This window comes from Neofelis nebulosa, chromosome X (genome assembly GCF_028018385.1).
Source record: "Neofelis nebulosa isolate mNeoNeb1 chromosome X, mNeoNeb1.pri, whole genome shotgun sequence".
Taxonomy (NCBI): domain Eukaryota; kingdom Metazoa; phylum Chordata; class Mammalia; order Carnivora; family Felidae; genus Neofelis; species Neofelis nebulosa.
In genome coordinates, this window is record NC_080800.1 from 12243166 (window position 1) to 12256702 (window position 13537).

Here is a 13537-nt window from a genome sequence, read left to right on the forward strand (position 1 = left end):
GAAAATATCAGTCCAAATACTTAGCTCTGATTTGAACATCACAGGGGCGAGAACTAACACGTAAGGTATTTACTGTGTGTGCAGGGCACCAATGTCTATCACATTGCTGAGTGTTTGCCACCACCCTTGTGGAAGTTGTTACTTTTCAAATCCTCAGCAAGATTAGTAACTAGCTCCATGTCACCCCATAAGAGAACGGGGGGTTTAACCTGTCAGTGTGTTTTTTATTTTGATTCCTGACTCTTCCCATGGATGTGGTAAAAGCTCAAAAGAACTAGTAAGACTGTTGAAGAAAATAATTATGATTTTTAAAAACAGATCAAAATGATGTCATACTTCTGCCTTGAAGTTTGTCGATGTCAACATGTAGGACATATTATCCAGACAGTTCCCTCTCTACCTAAAAGAATGGGAAGAAATTGACTGAAAGAACATGTCAAAAGCTCATGTTTAGTCCTAAGGGAGAATCATTTGACAGTTGTAAACACTGACACAGACCACTGAAGAGTGTTGGGTAATCTACATCTCTGGAAGGTTTCATAGGCTGAGGAAGGTTTAAACGTGGCCTTGACTGAGGGAGAGGACATGGCTCACCAGAGCTCCAGTAAAATGCTGTTCTGGGGGAAAAAAATGAAAAGGAATAAATAAAGCCGACAGGACTTATGGAATACCAGTGAGAGAAAAAACGATGCATCATTGGAGTCCCAGAAGGAGAAGAGGGAGAGAAAGAGGTAGAAAGCTTATTTAAAGAAATAATGGCTGAGAAACTCCCAAACCTGGAGACAGATTTAGACATCCAAGTTCCTGAAGCTAATAGGTCACCCCAACATTTCAGTCTAAAATGATCTTCTCCAAGCCACATTATAATAAAACTGTCCAAAATCAAAGACAAAGGGGAATTTTCAAAATAGCAAGAGAAAAAAACAATTCTCTCATACAAGGGAATCCCCATAAGGCTATAAGCGTATTTCTCACCAGAAACCTTGCAGGTCAGGAGAGAATGAGATGATGTATTCAAAGTGCTGAAACATAAATGGTTTCCTCAACAAGGTTGTCCTTCAGTAATGAAGGTGAGATAAAGACCTTCCCTAAGAAACCAAAGCTGAGGGAGCTCATCTGCCCTAGACCTGCCTTACAGAAAGTGTTGAGAAGAGTTCTTGAAGCCAAAATGTAAGGAATCGGATTAGTCACATGAAAACATACAAAAATAGACAGCATACAGGTAAAAGCAAGTATATAGCCAGATGTAGAATACTCAAATACTGTAATATGGTGGGATGTTAACCACTTAACCTTAGCTAGTATAAAGGTTAAAGGACAAAAATATTAAAAATGGCTACAGTTACAATAATTCACTAATGGACACATAATATAACAAGATGCAAATTCAGACATCAAAAACATAGAATGGGGAGAGCAAAAGGGTAGAGTTTCTGTATGCAGTTGAAGCTAATGGGGCACCTGGGTGGCTCAGTCAGTTAAGCATCTGACTTCGGCTCAGGTCATGATCTTGTGGTTCGTGAGTTCAAGCCCCACATTGGGCTCTGTGCTGACAACTCAGAGCTTGGAGCCTGCTTCAGATTCTGTCTCCCTTTCTCTCTGACTCTTCCCTGCTCTCTCTCTCTCTCTCTCTCTCTCTCTCTCTCTCTCAAAAATAACATTTTTTATATTAAATACAATTTATTGTCAAACTGGTTTCCATACAACACCCAGTGCTCATCCCAACAGGTGCCCTCCTCAATGCTCATCACCCAGTTTCCCCTCTCCCCCACCCCCATCAACCCTCAGTTTGTTCTCAGTATTTAAGAGTCTCTTATGGTCTGCCTCCTTCCCTCTCTGTAACTTTTTCCCCCCTTCCCCGCCCCCATGGTCTTCTGTTAAATTTCTCAGGATCCACATATGAGTGAAAACATATGGCATCTGTCTTTCTCTGCCTGACTTATTTCACTTAGCATAATACTCTCCAGTTCCATCCACGTTGCTACAAATGGCCAGATTTCATTCTTTCTCATTGCCAAGCAGTATTCCATTGTACATGTAAACCACATCTTCTTTATCCATTCGTCAGTTGATGGACATTTAGGCTCTTTCCATAATATGGCTGTTGTTGAAAGTGCTGCCATAAACATTGGGGTACAAGTGCCTGTATGCATCAGCACTCCTGTATCCCTTGGGTAAATTCCTAGCAGTGCTATTGCTGGGTCATAGGGTAGATCTGTTTTTAATTTTTTGAGGAACCTCCACACTGGAGAAAAGACAGTCTCTTTAACAAATGGTGCTGGGAGAACTGGACAGCAACATGCAGAAGAATGAAACTAGACCACTTTCTTACACCATTCACAAAAATAAGCTCAAAATGGATGAAGGACCTGAATGTGAGACAGGAAACCATCAAAACCCTGGAGGACAAAGCAGGAAAAAACCTCTCTGACCTCAGCTGCAGCAATTTCTTTTTTTTTTTTTTCCAACGTTTTTTATTTATTTTTGGGACAGAGAGAGACAGAGCATGAACGGGGGAGGGGCAGAGAGAGAGGGAGACACAGAATCGGAAACAGGCTCCAGGCTCCGAGCCATCAGCCCAGAGCCTGACGCGGGGCTCGAACTCACAGACCGCGAGATCGTGACCTGGCTGAAGTCGGACGCTTAACCGACTGCGCCACCCAGGTGCCCCAGCTGCAGCAATTTCTTACTCGACACATCCTCAAAGGCAAGGGAATTAAAAGCAAAAATGAACTATTGAGACCTCATCAAGATAAAAAGCTTCTGCACTGCAAAGGAAACAATCAACAAAACTAAAAGGCAACCGACTGAATGGGAAAAGATACTTGCAAATGACATATCAGATAAAGGACTAGTATCCAAAATCTATAAAGAACTCACCAAACTCCACACTCAAAAAACAAATAATCCAGTGAAGAAATGGGCAGAAGACATGAATGGACACTTTTCTAAAGAAGACATCCAGATGGCCAACAGACACTTGAAAAGATGCTCAACATCACTCCTCATTAGGGAAATACAAATCAAAACCACACTGAGAAACCACCTCACGCTGGTCAGAGGGGATAAAATGAACGAATCAGGAGACTATAGGTGGTGGTGAGGTTGTGGAGAAATGGGAACCCTCTTGCACTGTTGGTGGGAATGCAAACTGGTGCAGCCTCTCTGGAAAACAGTGTGGAGGTTCCTCATAAATAAACATTTTTTTTTTAAATCTGAAGTTAAGTTGTTATCAGCATGTAAGATGTTTTATGTAATCCTCATGGTAACCACAAAGCAAATACCTACAGTAGATTCACAAAAGGTAAAAAGAAGGGAATCAAAGCATACCACTATGGAAAATCATCAATTCATAAAGGAAGGCAGTAAAAGGGAAAGAAAGGAAAAGGGGAATACAAAACAGCCAGAAAACAATAAACAAGATGGCATTAGAAATTCCTTAACCTATCGATAATTACTCTAAGTGTCAATAGATTAAATTCTCTAATCAAAAGACAGAGTGGCTAAAAACCAAGATCCGACTATCTGCTACACACACTTCACTTCAGCTTTAAGGACACATATAGGTTCAAAATAAAGGGATGGACAAGATAATTCTTGCAAATGAAAACCAAGAGACCATGGGTAGCTATACTTATATGAGACAAAATAGACTTTAAGCCAAAAAAGTGGTAATGAGAGACTAAGAAGGTCATTATATAATGGTAAAGAGATCAATTCATCAATAAGACATGACAATTATAAATACATATGCATCCAACATTGGAGCACCTGAGTATTTTAAGCAAATACAGATCTGAAGGAAGAAATAGGTAACAATATAATAAAGTAGGGGGGTTTAATGCCCCCCCAATTTCAACAATAGATGGATCCTCTGACAGAAAATCAACCAAAAAACACATTGAATTGAACCATACTTTGGGTCAAATGGATAATAGACATATATAGAACATCCCATCCAACAGAAGCAGAATACACATTCTTCTCAAGCACACATGAAATATTCTCTGGAATAGATGATATGACAGGTCCCAAAATAAGCCTTTGCAAATTTTATAAGGTTGAAATTATACCAAATATCTTTTCCAACCACAATGGTATGAAACTAGAAATAAATAACAGAAGAAAAGCTGGAAAATTGACAAAGATGTGGAAATTAAGCAACACACTACTGAAGAACCAGTAAGTCAAAGAAGAAATCAAATGGGGAAATCAAAAAATATCTTGAAACAAATGAAAATGGAAACAAAACATACCAATATCTTTTAAAAGACATTTTCTAAAGAAGAAGACATACAAATGGCCAATAGGTACAATACGTGCAAACTGCTCAACATCACTCATCATAAGATGCAAATCAAAACCACAATGAGATATCACCTCATACCTGTCAGAATGGCTATGATAAAAAAGACAAGAGATAACACATGTTGGTGAGGATGTAGAGAAAAGAGAACCCTTGTTCACTGTTTCTGGGAATGAAAACTGGTAAAGCCACCATGGAAATCAATATGGAGGTCCCTCAAAAAAGTTGAAAATAGAACTACCAGGGCACCTGGGTGGCACAGTTGGTTAGGTGTCTGACTCTTGATCTCGGCTCAGGTCATGATCTCATGGTTCGTGGATCCGAGGCCTGCATCAGGCTCTGTGCTGATGGTGCAGAGCCTGCTTGGGATTTTGTCTCTCCTCTCTGACCCTCCCCCACTTGTGTTTTCTCTCTCTCTCTCTCTCTCTCTCTCTCTCTCTCTCTCTCAAAATAAATTAAACTTAAAATTTAAAAATTAAAATTAAAAAATTAAACTTAATTAAAATTAAAAAAAAGAAAATAGAACTACCATATGATCCAGCAATCCCATTTCTGGGTATATATCCAAAGAAAATGAGAATAGGATCTCAAAGAGATATCACCACTCCCATGTTCATTGCAGCATCATTCACAATAGACAGGATATGGAGACAACCTAAGTGTCACTGGATGAATGGATAAAAAAGATGTGGTATTAGTTCTGAGAATGTAATGTACAGTATGGTGACCAGAGTTATCCATACTGTACTGTATATTTGAACATTGGCTAAGAGAGTAGGCTTTATAAATTCTCACCGCAAAAAGAAAAACTAACTCCGTGAAGTGATGGATGTGTTAACTAACCTTAGCATGGTAACCACTTTGCAAAGTATGCATAAACCAAATTATTACACTGTACACCTTACGCTTACACAAAGTGATGTGTCAATCATATCTCCATAAATGTGGAAAACAAACAAAACCAAATACTGTTCTGGGAACGAATCCCAACCACAGCCCAACTGTGGCCTCTTCCCAGCCCCCACCCCAACTCCCACTCACTGTATAAGGAAATGGGTTTAATAGGCAGCCTAGTCTTCCCTCCATTACATCTCTAACAACCTGATTTGATTGGTTCTCTCCTTTCATTTCCAACCCTCTCAGGACCCCATCTTTCCTGGCTCCTTATAATTTCCATTTTGAATGGTTAGATCCAGGTGGTAGATAGATGGGTTTTCATTGTACTATTCTTCCAACTTTCTTTATGTATGACACTGTTATAATAAAAAAGTAGTAGGGGGCTTGCAGAGGTTGAGGGCAGATTATGTAGGGCCCTATTACCACTTAGAGATTTGGGGTTCTACCCTGAAAGAGATGGGTAGGCACAGAGGGGTTTGAGTAAGGGAATGATGGGGTCTGAGATTCTGTTTTAATGGGCTATGTCATGGTTTCCTTCCTCCATTTAAATCCGACTCGGTACAGAATAAGGAAAGTTGCAATTCCGGTTGTAGTTTTACCAGAGCCTCTAAAATGTGCCCTGCATTACCCACAAACAAAGCATAAATAGCAAATGACCTAAATCAAGTATAACACAGGAATGGCCAACCATTGTCCAAAGTACTATATAAATGCTGAAGCAGAAATATTAACCTCATCTTTAAAATTTTCTAGTTATGAAATGCATCCAATCTATTTAAGATTTTGATTTCTCTCTATGCCACTGCCCATGGTACAGTATTCGGTTTGGACCAAAAATAATCCTGGCAACCACCCTGCATGTTATTCAGTCATGGGGTTTCAGGCACCCCAATCCCAGTTCTCGTCCTCCATCGAGTACACACCTAGCATGGCGTAGATGACCCATTCAAATTATTCCAGGAAGATGAGTTGATGACAAAGTGCCTTATAAATACACAAAAAGTAGAACAATAATAAAAATATGGAAACTCAAAGAATCAGTTGCTAGAAATCCTCTAATAACATATGAACATTTTAAATTGCTGTATGATTTGGGGCAATATATTTAAATTCACTTAGCCTCCATTTCTTCCTTTGTGAAGTAGGATTAGTAACACTTGTTATTGAGTGAGTAATGAAAAGTAGTAAAAATTAGTTAATAAAATGAATCCTGTGAAAAAAACTTTTACATTCCTTATAAGAAGTGATATTGAAAAAACTCAACTTGTATTCACAAAGAAAAGAAAAGAAAAGAAAAGAAAAATTTACTTAGGGAAAATATTTTACAATATGGATAAGTATTCATATACACAATGACCAAATCTTAGAAGTAAGATAACCTATGTCTCTGGAGAGAAATACAGATCTGGCAGGGAGGTAGTGAGAGGGAATATAGAGATATGTAAGGCATCTATTTGGATTCTCTGCACAAAGAAAGAACTATGCAACTCTGAGAAAAACTTCCAAGTACACTGGTTTCTAGCCCCCAAAACACCCTCATTCCTTCAAAGGACTCCAGTATAATCCTTGGGGAGGTTTTGTAAATGGCATTTTATTTGCCGCTCTATTGGAATGTGCTGTGTCAAAGCACTACATTTGAAACTGTGACCTGAGGCCTCTGCAGTCATTGTACTACCGAAATGAACCTTCGTCTTACCCTTTATAGTTAAGCAGATGATAATCTAGCAAGCGAATACTATAATATGTGATGGGAATCTAATAACAGCCTCGGTCACTCTTGGAATGACGGCAGATACTAACATTGGCAAACCTGTGTCACTTCTGAGCAAGCAGATTTTAGTTCTTATGTTCATTGATTTAAATTTTCTTTAGCTCTAAAAAAAAAAAATAAAATAAATAAATTTTCTTTAGCTCTTCAAAGAGCAGATTAGACTACCTGGAATTATGCTAAATAAGACCCCAAAAGCTTATCATATGAATGAATTGTTCCATGGCTGGCTTGTGGCCCAAGGACCTTTGCTTTGCTTATAACAGCCCCGAGCAATGAAAAAATTGGATGAGTGACTCATATCTACATACCCGGTAGACAAATCACAGGCACCAATCCTCCATGTAAAAGAGTCTAAGTATCATTAGAATTTGACCAGGTGCACAAAGTTCTACCAGGCTGAGTAGTTATTTCAACAAAACAGCCTATCCATCCAGTGAGATGGAATTTTTTAACTGAATTGATTGGAAATCCAGTTGATTCAATAAGTGTCAACTGGGTCAATGATAGTCATAGAGTAAAAGAATAAAAATATAGAGTAATCATTTAAAAACAGGATCATTACCTAACTGAGTTGAACTTAATATTGGGATAGTTAGCTGAGTTACACAAGTTTCTCTACATTTCTGTCTTTTTCTGTCTTCAGGGATTGTATGGAATTATATCCTCTGGGGGAAAATGAAGGTATAGGTTGGGGCTAGAAGTAATGTGTACTTGGAAGCATTTTCTTTGCAATTACAGTTGACCTTTGAACAATTTGGGGGTTAAAGGCACCAGCTTCCTGTGTAGTAGAAAATCCAGGTATAACTTTTGACTCTCCAAAACCTTTACTAATAGTCTGCTGTTGATTGGAAGCCTTACCAATAAGATAAACAGTCAATTCACACATATTTTGCATGTTATATGTATTATATACTATATTCTTACAGTAAACTGAGCTAGAAAAAAGAAAAGGTTATTAAGAAAATCATAAGAGGGCATGTGGGTGGCTCAGTAGTTGAGCATCTGATTTCGGCTCAGGTCGTGATTTCACAGTTCGTGAGTTTAAGCCCCACATCGGGTGAACTCAAGCCCCACTTTGGGTTAAACATGAGCCCCAGGTGAGCCCCGCTTCTCTCTCTCTTCTCTCTCTCTCTCTCTTCCTCTCTCTCCCTCTACCCTTCGTTCATTTGCACCCTCTCTTGAAAGGGTGCAAATTTTCTTTCTTTCTTTCTTTCTTTCCTTCTTTCTTTCTTTCTTTCTTTCTAAGAGAAAATACACTTACAATCTTGTACTGTAAAAAATCCATATATAAATGGACCCACGCAGTTCAAAGCTGTGTTGTTCCAGGGGCAACTGTACACTAGCAGAGTTTCTGCAGGTTTTTTTTTTTAATTTTTTTTGTGTTGAAAATTCAAACACATCCTTGATCTATATTCCAACCAGCTGTCTCCCTATCAGATGTATGTGTGGTGTGTTTTTTTGGATGGGTGGGTTATCTATTTCTGATATTCAGCCATTGTAAATATAAATATATGTTCATAGGGCAAAATATTTCCCTTAAACCCTTTTATTCCTCTTTCTGGCCTCAAGCTGAGGAGTCTCAATATCAATTTTAATAAATAAAAACTTCATTCACAGAGCACATTTTCTTTATTCGTTTTGCCGGGTTTTATTATTTATCTCATTCTGTTCTCCCAATAACCTTTTGGACAGATAGGGCAGGTATTAGTTCCTTTTTAAAACTAGTCTATTTACACTAAATGGAGACAACTTATTTCACTGGATTGCCTTCTCTCCACTCTTACGAATCCCTGCACACCTAGGGCCACGCAGTTAGTTAATGGTGGTGTCAGGATTAGATCCCAGGCAGTACGGGTAATACTGTGCATACACCAATACTAAACTACTCTCATTGGGATCTGAGGCAGCATCTAATCGCCAAACACTTGAATATTTCCACATCCAACATTATTAAATACCATAAATAAAGGTCATAAAGAGCACTGTATCTGTTCAGGTCAGGTATTGCTGCCAAATGGTTTTTAGGGGGCTTGGGATTTGGGAGTTGCAGATAAGGGACTGTGGTTATGTATTCCTCTAGCCTTCGTGCTCTCTGCCACTATGTGAAGCAACTAATCATTAATATACAATGACTACTTGCACACCTTTCCCCCTTACTCCAAGGCTTTTCTAGATAGCAAACCAATCTATTGGTGGTCAGCAGAGAGAACCATTAAACCCAAGCATTTTCTCCATCAACTTCATTATGCACAAGATTGAATTCTCTTCCTTCTTTCACTACTAGGAGCTCAACTACACTATACAAAATCATTCCATTTTTTACCTGCTTATTTCCCTCTCTCTCAACTTCTCTGGCTACCTTCAGAACAGCCAGAGAGAGAGGAGGAGGAATAAAAGGATGAGACCATATCACAGGGAAGTCAAGAAGAAAGAGTGTGGCAGAGAGGGCAGGGTGCCCTACACTGTAAAATGCATCCAAGAGATTCAGGAGGGTGAGGACCAGGAAGCTGTGACCTTGATAACTGGAAATTCACCAGTGACCTTTGAGGGAACAGTTTCCTCCAGGTTATGGGAATGGATGCCAGAATGCAAAGAATTGGGAAACAAGTGGATGGTGGTAAAGCTAAGGCAGTGAATATAGACCTAATGTTTAGTGAGCCAGGATCAATGTCCTTTAAAGATCTTCAGAGTCTCTATGAATTGTCTGTACTAGTTCCATGTACTTTCTTATTCTTCCATTAAAACTTGCTTTTCCTCAGGCCCAGAACTATATGGTCAAAGCAGGGAAGAATATCCAATGGAAAAAAGATAGTCTCTTCAACAAATGGTGCTGGGAAAACTGGACAGTGACATTCAGAAGAATGAAACTGGACCACTTTCTTACACCGTATCCAAAAACACATTCAAAATGGATGAAAGACCTAAATGTGAGACAGGAAACCATCAAAATCCTAGAGAAGAACACAGGCAGCAACCTCTCTGATCTCGGCCAGAGCAACTTCTTACTAGACGCGTTGCCAAAGGCAAGGGAAACAAAAGCAAACATGAGAAACTATTGGGACTTTATCAAAATAAAAAGTTTCTGCATGGCAAAGGAAGTAATCAACAAAACTAAAAGTCAGCCTATACAATAGGAGAAGATATTTGCAAATGACATATCTGATAAAGGGTTAATATCCAAAATCTATAAAGAGCTTATCAAACTCAACACCCAAAAAACAAATAACCCAGTTAAGAAATGGGCAGAAGACATGAATAGACACTTTTCCGAAGAAGACATCCAGATGGGTAACAGACACATGAAAAGATGCTCAACATCACTCATCATCAGGGAAATACAAATCAAAACCATGATGAGACACCACCTCACACCTGTCAGAATGGCTAACATTAATAACACAAGAAATAACAGGTGTTGCTAAGGATGCAGAGAAATGGAACCTTCTAATGCTATTGGTGGAATGCAGACTGGTGCAGCCACTCTGGAAAACAGTGTGGAGGTTCCTCAAAAAACTGAAATAGAACTACCCTATGATCTAGCAATTTAACTATTAGGTATTTACCCAATGTATATAAAAATACATATTTTAAGGGGTACATGCACACCAATGTTTACAGCATTATCAACAATGGCCAAACTATGAGAGAGCCCAAATGTCCATTGGCTGATGAATAAAGAAGATGTGGTGTGTGTGTGTGTGTGTGTGTGTGTGTGTGTGTGTATACATCAAAAAGAATGAAATCTTGCCATTTGCAACAACATGGATGGAGTTATTATGCTACGTTAAATAAGTTAAAGAAAGACAAATACCATATGATTTCACTCATATGTGGAATTTAAGAAACAAAACAGATGAACATATGGGAAGGGGGGAGGAAGAGAAGAGAGGGAAACATACCACAGGAGACTCTTAATGATAGAGAACAAACTGAGGGTTGATGGAGGGAGGTGGGTGGGGGATGGGCTAGATGGGTGATGGGTATTAAGGAAGGCACTTGTGATGAGCATTGGGTGATGTCTGTAAGTGATGAATCACTGAATTCTACTCTGGAAACCAATATTGCACCATATGTTAACTAACTAAAATTTAAATTAAAATCTAAAAACTGGGAGAAACACCTGCTTTTCCTCAAACACTGACAATACAATACAATCACAGCTAGTTCTTATGAAATCACCTGTTTTCATTACATTGCTAGCATTTATAACAGTTTGTCTTCTAATATTTTATATAATAAATGTACAATATTTAAGCTATGTCATGGGTTAATATGCTCCTGTGAGCTGCCCTGAAGGCTGTCCTACCATGTATGACATATTTATATGGGGAACATCTTTCCTAAATTCCAAGGAACTGACTAGAAAACTAATAGCTTGGGCCATAGGAAATTGCCATTTTTGTAGATCAAAAATGATTGCATAGGGGCGCCTGGGTGGCTCAATTGGTTGAGCGTCTGACTTCTGCTCGGGTCATGATCTCACGGTTTGTGAGTTCGAGCCCCACGTCGGGCTCTGTGCTCACAGCTCAGAGCCTGGAGCCTGCTTCCAATTCTGTGTCTCCCTCTCTCTCTGCCCCATCCCCACTCATGCTCTGTCTCTCTCTGCCTTAAAAATAAATAAAATATTTTTAAAAAATGATTGCATAGCAGGAAGTTTATCCGATTCAACCTTATAAGTTTTCAAATGCAACCTTGATACAAACTAAATGCTGCCACAATACTTCATTGTTTACTAATTATGGTGGGCTATGAATTAATGGTTTAGGATGACAAATGGAGTCCAGGGATTGACTAAGACATTAGTCCCAATTGGACTTCTGCTAAATTTTCCAAATAAGGGCCACTTGTTCACTATACCAAGGCACCTGACAGTGGCACTTCTAGGCCTGCCTGCCCATGGAGGTTAGTGTTCACATTTGTTCTATGCCATGCCCAGGAGCTCATGTTCCACCCTTTTCAATGGTCTTGGATGTGATCTCGTCCTGTTTTTCTGGGAACCTACTTTAAGACTGGGTCAAAAGACATCAGACACTCGGAAAAAAACTAGGATCACTCTCTTTGGATCTGATTAAATATCTCCCTTCATCCAACACCCCACATCCATATTATTGTCATATAATAACTAATTTTCAAAAAATATAAATGACATCAAGGAGTAACTCTGGAAAAATTACATCTAGGGACACAGTTGTCATTTCATTATTGGCAAAGCTCTCCCCTACTGCCCAGTAGACTGGCACCAACAATTTGTACCCTGCTACTGCCACCACGGTGCTCTAAGAAAGAGGTTAATGCTGTGCTTTATAAATTGGTTCTTAATCTGTACCCATAACTGATGTAAAATTCTTTTTCAAACAATGCTATAAAAATAAAAAGCAAAATAACCCAGTAAATAACAGCTAGAAATCATCTGTTCATTCATTCATTCATTCATTCAACCCCACATTCCCTAAAATAGAATGGTATTCTTGGTAACAAACTTAATCTTGTCATAAATAATGAATGGGTCCCTTCTAAAATATTATTCCTCTGTTTACATTTCCTGAACCTAGCATGATATCTTACATAGAGTGGACATTCAATAAACTCTTGAGGCAGAAAGGAAGGAAGGAGCAAAGGAAAGATAGTAGGAAAGAAGGGGGGAAATCTTCCATGCATTTGTTTATGTAATCGAGTTAACTAGATATGCAGTATTTCTTTATGAAGGAAAACAGGATGTAAAATGGGAAATAAAATATTATATAAAGGGGCCCCATGAATTTGAAATAAGGACTGGGAATTTGGGCTCTGAAGCATTTTTTACTCTTTTTTGGTTTTCAAGCTGGGTTCTCTCTCATTCTTTATTCCTTATTCAGGAATGATAAATGTGCATATTTCAATTGGTGACATTCACATCTCGAATCTGATCATGGATCGTCCGAAGTGCAAGAACTCGCTGCATTCTTTAATATAGTCATCTTTGTATTGGTTAGTCCTTGTGGAAAACATGGAAGGTGAAACCACACCAAAAAAAAAAAAAAAACCCACAAAAGTTACCTGCATTTACATTTCTTCTATGAAACAAATCCAGATATCACCACCCCACCTCATTTTTTCTTTAAGTGACCTGGATTTCAGACGCTTCTGTCTTTCCAGTTTCATCGCAGTTTTTGTTAAGGACTTGGAGAGTAGAATGACAGCTGTATTTCCACTTGCTTTACACCATTTTATTTCCAGTACATATCACCTCACAATGTGCTCCCTTGTGACACATTACAGGATCATTAAATTAAAAATGAAAGGTGTGGTTGATGACTGACTGCTCTCTAATTACCCAGAGTGTTTGTCAAAGGCAGTAGGCAGAAGACATAAACCCCATTTTGCTGTTATATTGACTGTCAAGTTTATAGCACATTTCTGCTAGCATAGAAAACTTCCCCAACAAGGATATTTAGTGGAGCAGACCTTTGCAAGTGGAATAAATCCCCTCAGCATCAGAATAAACCGACAGTGAAGAAAATGATCTAGTGATCAAACTGGTTCATCCCATGCCTTCAAAATAAGAAGCCTATCTGAGATCAGTG